General features: G+C 37.6%; 1 pseudogene; it reads left to right on the top strand.

Annotated features, from left to right (window-relative positions):
• Window positions 1-1,744: 1,744 nt before the first annotated feature.
• Window positions 1,745-6,751, top strand: LOC124102673 (gamma-glutamylcyclotransferase-like; annotated as a pseudogene).
• Window positions 6,752-8,109: the final 1,358 nt, after the last annotated feature.

Here is an 8,109-nt window from a genome sequence, read left to right as displayed (position 1 = left end):
TAAGCACCACATATAACTAAACAAAATAAAGTCAATTGACAACTAAAAAAAAATAATGGTGCCATGTTCACTTGGTATTTATTTGGAAATATCCAACTTATGCCCTTAGAAGAATTACAATGAAATTAATTCAGTAAATAAACCAAATAATGGGCCACAGAGAGAAGACCCTTTATATTTATCAATCAAGTTGTTTTTTCCTCAGTGTTACTTAAAATTATGTTTAGATCACAGCTACTGATAACAAACATATTTAGTAGGTATTTGCTTTGTCTAAGACACTTTCTAGTGTGATAGGACAGGCTGTAAGTAAAAGAAAGAATCTCAGTCCTAACTCTGCAACTGTGGCCAAACCTTTGGCTCAAGGTTTCCAAGATCAGATTCCAGTCCCTTTTAAATGAGGAGTTCTTTAGCAAATTCTTACCTAGCAATGTAAATTTAAATGGAGATACAAATGGAACTGATCACTAGATATGTAGGGGTATGAGTCACCTTCTTTAGCTTCTCTGTGGAACTTACACATCTGGAAACCCAGGGGTCTCATTTCAATCCCACACTAGCTCCCTAGGATTAAGTTCCTGCAAAGTTAGATTTATGAGAATCCATTCTTTGCATTATATCTCACAGTTTATATGGAAATAAAATTAATTCACATGTAATAATTCCCCCCCCCCAGTCCTGGGTTTAAACACAGGGCCTTCCACATGCTAAGAAAGTATCCCATCACTAAGCTATATCCCCAGTCCTTTATAGTTTTTATTTTGAGACAGGGTCTCACTAAATTGCTAAAGCTGTTGATCCGTTTCCAAGGCTGGCCTTGAATTTGCAGTCATCTTGTCTCATTCTCCCACAGGTGCGCACTAATGCTCCAGGGCCATAAAAGCATTTTTAATAGTATAATGCTTGCATTCCCTCAGCAGGAAGGACTGGAGGAGGCAGATATGAAATGCCATGCTCTTCAAAAGACAAAGGGACAGGAGAAGTGCCATGGAGATAGGATTCCAGGAATGACCCCAAACTTAAAAAAAAAAATCCTAAAATGAATAGAAACAAAAATAGTAATCAGGAAAACATGAGTATTTCAGGGGCTGTGTCAAATGCTTCTAGAATCTAATAATTAGTGGCCAGTAAAGTAAAATATCAAGAACCGTATTTCATGAGGACCATACTACCATCAATGCCCTTACAACCAAAATTAAAGATGATTTAAAAAGCAAAACCACAAAACAAAGCTTCTGATGAACACAGAAGCAAAAATCTATAACAAAATAACAGAGAACTGAATTCAATAAAACAATTAAACAGATAATACATCATGACTAAATGGGATTTATTCCTGGGTTACAAGGGTGGGTCAATATATTAAAATCAATTAATGTGATCAACTAAATAAACAGAACAAAAGATTAAAAATCAGTTGATTATATTAATAGACTCAGAGAAGGCATTTGAAAAAATTCAAGATCATTTTATGATAAAAACTTCAACAACTAAGAATAGAATGATATTATCTTCACAAAATAAAAGCCATCCATAGAAAGCTAATGTTTTGAATGGTAAAAAAAAATAAATAAATAAAAATAAAAAATTCCTTGAAAATCAAAAACAAAGCAAGGGAGTCTTCCCCAGCCCCTAGGCCTCAAATACCAGTTTCCTCCATTGGCAGCAGCACCAGGTTGCTGTGGGTTTCTTGCAATCCTGCTTCCCAACCTCTGGGATGGTGCAGTGCAGGCTCTGGTGAGATATGGCTAGCTCATGTTGCGAGAAAGGCACAGACCAGGAGAAGGAAGGTTTTCTGTATTTCACCTATGGCAGCAACTAAATGACAGAGAGGATCCATCTCCAAAACCCTTTGGCCACTCTCTGCTTCATGACCCACCTGCAGAATTTTAAGCTTGACTTTGGCAATTACCAAGGCAAAATAAGTCAGAGGTGGCATGGGGGAAAAGGGAGGTTAAAAGTTGAATATATTTTGTAATAGAAGAGAAATTTTCAACTCAAGAAGGGAAAGAACCTGTCAAATCTTTCTAATGACAAATCATGAGTATGCTTCCCCATCCCCACTATATATAAAAGTTATTTGCATAGGTGCAAAAGAAAATGGTTTGCCACTGGAGAGGCTAAAAGCAATAGAACAAGCCAGATGCAGTGGTACATGCCTGTAATCTCAATGACTCAGGAGACTCAAGCAGGAGGTTTGCGAGTTCAAAGCCAGCCTCAGCAAAGGCAAGGCACTAAGAAATTCAGTGATACCCTGTCTCTACATTAAAAAATAAAATAAAATAAAATAGAACTCAGGATGTGACTTAGTGACTAAGTGCTCCTGAGTTAAATCCCTGGTACCCTCCCCCCCCCACACACACACAAAAAACAGCAATAGAACCAAATGACTATAAAGGAAAGGTCTCAGAAGAAATGGAAGACATTATCGAAAAGGCAGAACAAAAGATCTTTAGAATGTAACAGAATATATCCAAGAGTAAAAATATTCTATTTACTAATATAAATATTTTTAACATTTAAGAACAAGGGTCTGCAATATCTTCATGTTTAATCTGTTTCAACAATGTTCTGAAGGGGTACTTCATTTGAGTGATTTCATATTTTCAGATTGTAAAAAGCATCTGGGTGAAGAGTTAGACAATTAAAAAGGGACTGTCTAGACCTAGAGTGACAAGTAGATGTATTCCTGAGGATACTTAAAGCTCTTCTTGGGTTGATCTTAAGTGTCCTCTTGCTCTGTGACAAGAATATATATGCAGTTTGCTTGATTATGGGGCTGGAAAATTGCTCATCTGTATCTGGGATTTTTGTTTGTTTGTTTGTATAATTAGTTTAATAAGAGTAAGCAACTACTGGCAAAATTGATAATAAAATTTTGGAAACTGGAGAAAAAAAGAACAAAGCAACAATGCCCACTCTCGCCATTTGTAGTCAACATCTTAGTAAAAACCATAGTCAGCAATTAGGCAAGATAAGGAAATAAAAAGCATCCAAGTTGGAAAGGAAGAAGTAAAATTATCTCTTCTTCCAGGTGATATCTTAGATATAAAAATACTAAACATTTTAAAAATTAGAATTAGTGAAAAATACAGTGAAGTTTCAGGATAAAAAAATTAACACACACAAAAAAACTGTTGTGTTCCTAAGGAAACTCTGTTAGTCAGCTTTCTGATACTGTGACAAAATACCAGAGATAATCAACTTATAAGGAGAAAAGATTTATTTTGTCTTCGATTTCAGAAGTTTCATTCTGTGGTTGCTTGGCTCTGTTGCCTTGTGCCTATCATGAGAAATTTCATCATGGTGGAAGCACATGACTAAGGAGGACTGTTCACCTCATGGCATATGGGAAACAGAGAGATAGAAGAAGCTGGAGTACCGTGCTCCCTCAATGTACCCCCAATGACCTAGCCTACTTTCAATAAGCCATATCTCTTGAAGGTTCCACTGCATCCCAATAGTACCACAGGCTGGGGATCAAGCCTTCAACACGTTGGCCCTTGGGGGACATTCAAGTTTAAACCTATAGTTTTCCACCCCTAGGCCTCAAAGGCTCATGTGTTAGAAGCCTGGTTCTTAGCCTGTGGTTCTACTGCCTGGGGGTAGAACTTTTGGAAGGTGGGGCCTAGTGGAAGAAAGTTGAGTCACTGGGTGTATATTCTTGAAAGGGATATTGGGATCCTGGCCCCCTCTTTTATCCCTCTTTTCCAACTAGCTACCATGAGGCAAACAGGCTTCCTCTGCCATACCATCTAGAAGGATATATTTTGCTGCCTTAGACCAAACACATCAGGGTCCATTGACTGAGTTCAATCCCTTGTAACCCACTGAAAAGGCAATAAAACCAAATGACTATAAAAGAAAGGTCTCAGAAGAAATGGAAGACATTAACTGAAACCTGTGAAACAATGAACCAAAATAAACGTTTTATTCTTATAAATTGATTATCACAGTGTATTGTCACCATAACAGAAAGATGACAGAGAAATTAAGAAAGCATTCTTATTTACAGTAACTTCAAGAAGAAAAAAAATACTGAGGATAAACTCAATGAAGGAGGTTAAAAAAACTTGAAGTATATAGAAAACTCCAAAACACAATAAAGTAAATAAGACAGGAATACATGTCATGTTCATGGATGGTATACAATTAACAATACTATTAAAATGGAAATGCAATACAAAGTCATATACAGACTTAATCCATTCTTTACCAAAATACCCATGGCCTTCTTAGTTGAAATAGAAAAAAAAAAAAAAAAACCTTAAATTTCACACAGAACAATAGAGAACCCTGTATAGCCAAAGGAATATTAAGAAAGATGGCAAACAGGCTTATGAAAGTGCTGTCAACATCACTAATTATCAGGGAAATGAAAATCAAAACTATGAGATATAACCTCACATTTGTTAGGATGGCTAATATCTAAACAAATAAATGTGTTGATGAAGATATGGAAAAAATGGAACCCTAAAGTGTTGGTGGGAATGTGAACTTATGCAGTCCCTAGGGAAATTTATGTGGAGGTTCTTACAAAAATGAAGAGTAAAACTACTAAATTATCTAGAAATCACATTTCTGGTTATTTATTCAAAAGATTTGAAATAAGGATCTCAAAAGACTTTTCACTCCCATTTTTATTCTAGCGTTATTCACAATATAAACATCCATCAATGCATAACAATATAAACATCCATCAATGGATGAGTGGATATAGAAAACAACACACATACACTGAAATATTATTTAACATTTGAAAAGGAAATCCTGCCATATGCAGAAGCATAGATGAATGAGGGGAACCATATGGTAAATGAAATAAGTCATTTGCAGAAGGACAATTATTGCGTGATTCCACTTAGATGGGGTATCTAAAATAGTCAGACTCATAGAAGCAGAGAATAGAATGGTAGTTACCAGAGCCTGAGAGTAAACGAAAATGGAGAATTGCCATATAACTCATGTAAAATTTCAGTTACTAAAAATAAAGAAGTTCTAGAGATCTGCTTTACAACATTAAACCTAGTTATTGCAAACTTAGAATTTGTTAAGAAAGTATACTCATGTTGAGTGTTCTTATCACCACAACAAATGTATTCAAAACTTAATGATTTTGTAACTTGCATCCATTTCATACATGTGTAAAAAAATACATCAAACATAAAAATATAATTTATACATTTAGAATATATTTTAAAACTGAATCAATAATACAAATTGCATCTCTCTTCTCTACTAAGCACAAATTAGGACTTTCTTACCATAATGAGCACCTATGGTTTATGTTTCTTGGACAAATCAATGATACCCACTCCATAATAGAGATTTTCAAAACACCTGTGGAAACTTTTGTTGGCAACACCATTAATTTTCCATGCCCAGGAATCCTTCCAAAGCTGATGTTAGAAAAAATATGATATAAGTAATATTGTTTAATTATTTTCTGATTATCTGCCCAAAATATTAATGATTTACAGATACAATAATTGTCTTCAAATTTGCTTTGCATATTATATTGTCATATTGGTTTCAAATGCATTTTTAAGAGGCAGATTTACCATTGTCTTCATTATAGAGAGGCTCAATCCCTTTATTATAATTTCTAGTAATATGATTCTTGTCATTATTTTTAGATGAGAATATTATACCATTATTTCCATGGTTATCGGTATAACAGCTTATCCAAGTATATCATTACTAAAGGGGGGGGGAGGCAATAAAACTCCATGTCCCTGGATGCCCCTATTAATTCCCAAAAACCTTGCCAAGTTAAGGGAACACTTAGAGCAAGCCTGGGCAGGAAAATCCACATATGTATTATCTTAAAAGACCTGGGCTTTCTCTTATGCACAATGAGAACTAAGAATAGTTTGTGCTATCTCTAGAAAGCTATTTTCTTTCATGTACACCAGGACAATTCTCCTTAGAATGCTGGTCAGATGAGCTAACTAATCAGCTAATGCTGATGATGTCACTGCTTCTGCAGTCTAAGATATAAAACTCATCTCTGAATAGAGACTGCCACAGATTGAGGGCACTGTGGAAAGAATATGTGTCAACAGTCCAGCTGGCACCACTGGTCAAAGTGGTGAATATAACAATATTGTGAACAAAGTAAGAATATAATTAGTCAAGTTCAAATGAAGTTCTCTAGCTTATTAGATGACAATATAATAATGAAACTCTGGTAATGAAGAATTTAAACAATTTCACATTTTAGCAGTACATATTCCTCTGTATATCACTGGTGGCATTAAAATAATTAAGGCTTGCTTTTACAGTTAGCCAGCAAGGAAATTTTTGTTCTGTACATGATTTTTCCAAAGATTATTTTAGCCAAAGGATTTTACCCTCATCTTCCATGTTGCCACTATGGTTCAGTAGTTAAATGATTAAGGCATCATAATCTTCTGGAGCATTAGCTGAACACTGATAGATAAGATGTGGCCCTGAATTTCTGACTGAACAGGTCTTAGATAGAAACTGAGAATTTGCATTTCAAACAAATTCGCTCCTGGTGTCCCTTTGCTTGAGCTGGTGATCATACTTTGAGATCCACCTCTTTAAACCACGAAAATTATGAAAATTTTATTGAGTAATCAAGACACAAAATAATGATTTTAAAACCCTTTTATCCTAATGCTTTTTTTTCTGTAGAGAATCAGACGTGACTGCCAATGTCCTTGCAGATGAGAAGTTTGCTGTCATTGGTGGAGCTTGCCTGCAAATGGGATGTTCTGCCAAGTGAGCTAGGAGGGCTCTAAGAAAAATTTTTATCTGTTCTTAACAAAGAGCAGAGTTCAGAATGCTCCAGCCCAAGAGTCCATTAAGCCATGAGAAGCAGGTCACTTCTGATTAGTAAGTTACTTCTGTATACTATGTTTAGCTAGCTTAAAGACCTGATTCATTGCTGTTGGAATGCTTTGTACACAATACTATAAAAAGACTGATGTATACAATAAAAGAGCTTCTTCTTCTGCTTCTTTGGCTTCTTCTGCTTGTGCTTCCTTGTTCATGCTGACCTGCGTGTGAGTTATTTGCGGCATTTTCTAATGTGATGTCTGAACCATTAACCATATATTAATCACCAAAATATATCCTGTAAGGCAAAATTAAAATGGAAGTTGAAGATACTTTTAAGCTTACTGAGTGATCAAATAAGCATATACATACATGTCAAAGTGGGTATAACAACAGTTCTTAATCACAGCGATTCCTGCAGTAGCCCTAGTAGTTTAAAATATTAAAGAATAATAATCTTAGCCTTAATTTCAGGGATTTAAAAACAATAGACAAAGCACTGCCATTCATAGACCCTCCAGCACCCTCCAGAGTGGTGCAAGGGTCGGGCAACGTCGCGCCCGGGACTCTCCAGGCTGAGTTTTTGGCCCCCACTTCCCGTGTCCAGAGTGTCTTTCATTCGATGCCTCACCCCTCCCCCCTCCCCCCTTCCCCCAGCAGCGAAGTTAGGTTCACTTGTGCAACTGGAGCTATCCGTGGGGCGCCCCGAGGTTCCTGAGGAGGCAGGATTGCTTTGTGGATGCTCCAAGCAGAGAGAAGAAGGATGGCGGGGTCTTGGGGCCACTGAGCTGCACCTTGGCTGGGTACTGCTCCTGCTGACCTCCTCTGGCGACAGCGCACTTCCTGCCTCAATGAATCAGCTGCACCCTGTGCCATGGCCCCCTCTCAGCTGAGAAATCTAAGTGCTTAGCAGGATTCCCCTAACCTAGGCCAGGCCTAGCCTCCTTAGCACCACTGACGCCCTTTGGGCAGCACGGCCCCCTCATTTCATGGACTCCATCTGTTGTAGAGCTAAACTGTGAAGCCCAAGTACTGAGTGGTTGCTCCTCCCCACCCACTTCGGCTAGCCCCAGGGCCACCGTGGGGGGCGCCCAACCCACTTCTGCTCTCTGCCCACTCCAGCTCCCCAGGGGAAACGCTGTCCTTGGAAAAGTAACCCCTGCCCAAGGTTGCACCCCTCATTCCTCATTTTCTCAGCCTGAGGGCTCCTGTGATCCTTTCCTCACCCACCTCACCTGGGACATCCATCTAGCTACCCATTGCAGGTAATGGAATCACCTGGACACTTGCTCCCATCTTCAGAAA

The sequence above is a fragment of the Marmota monax genome, unplaced genomic scaffold (genome assembly GCF_021218885.2).
Source record: "Marmota monax isolate L192 unplaced genomic scaffold, Marmota_monax_Labrador192_F-V1.1 WCK01_AAM20220418_F8-fsc00002, whole genome shotgun sequence".
Taxonomy (NCBI): domain Eukaryota; kingdom Metazoa; phylum Chordata; class Mammalia; order Rodentia; family Sciuridae; genus Marmota; species Marmota monax.
Note: the sequence above shows the minus strand (reverse complement) of the source record. Positions and strands in the feature narration are given on the sequence as shown.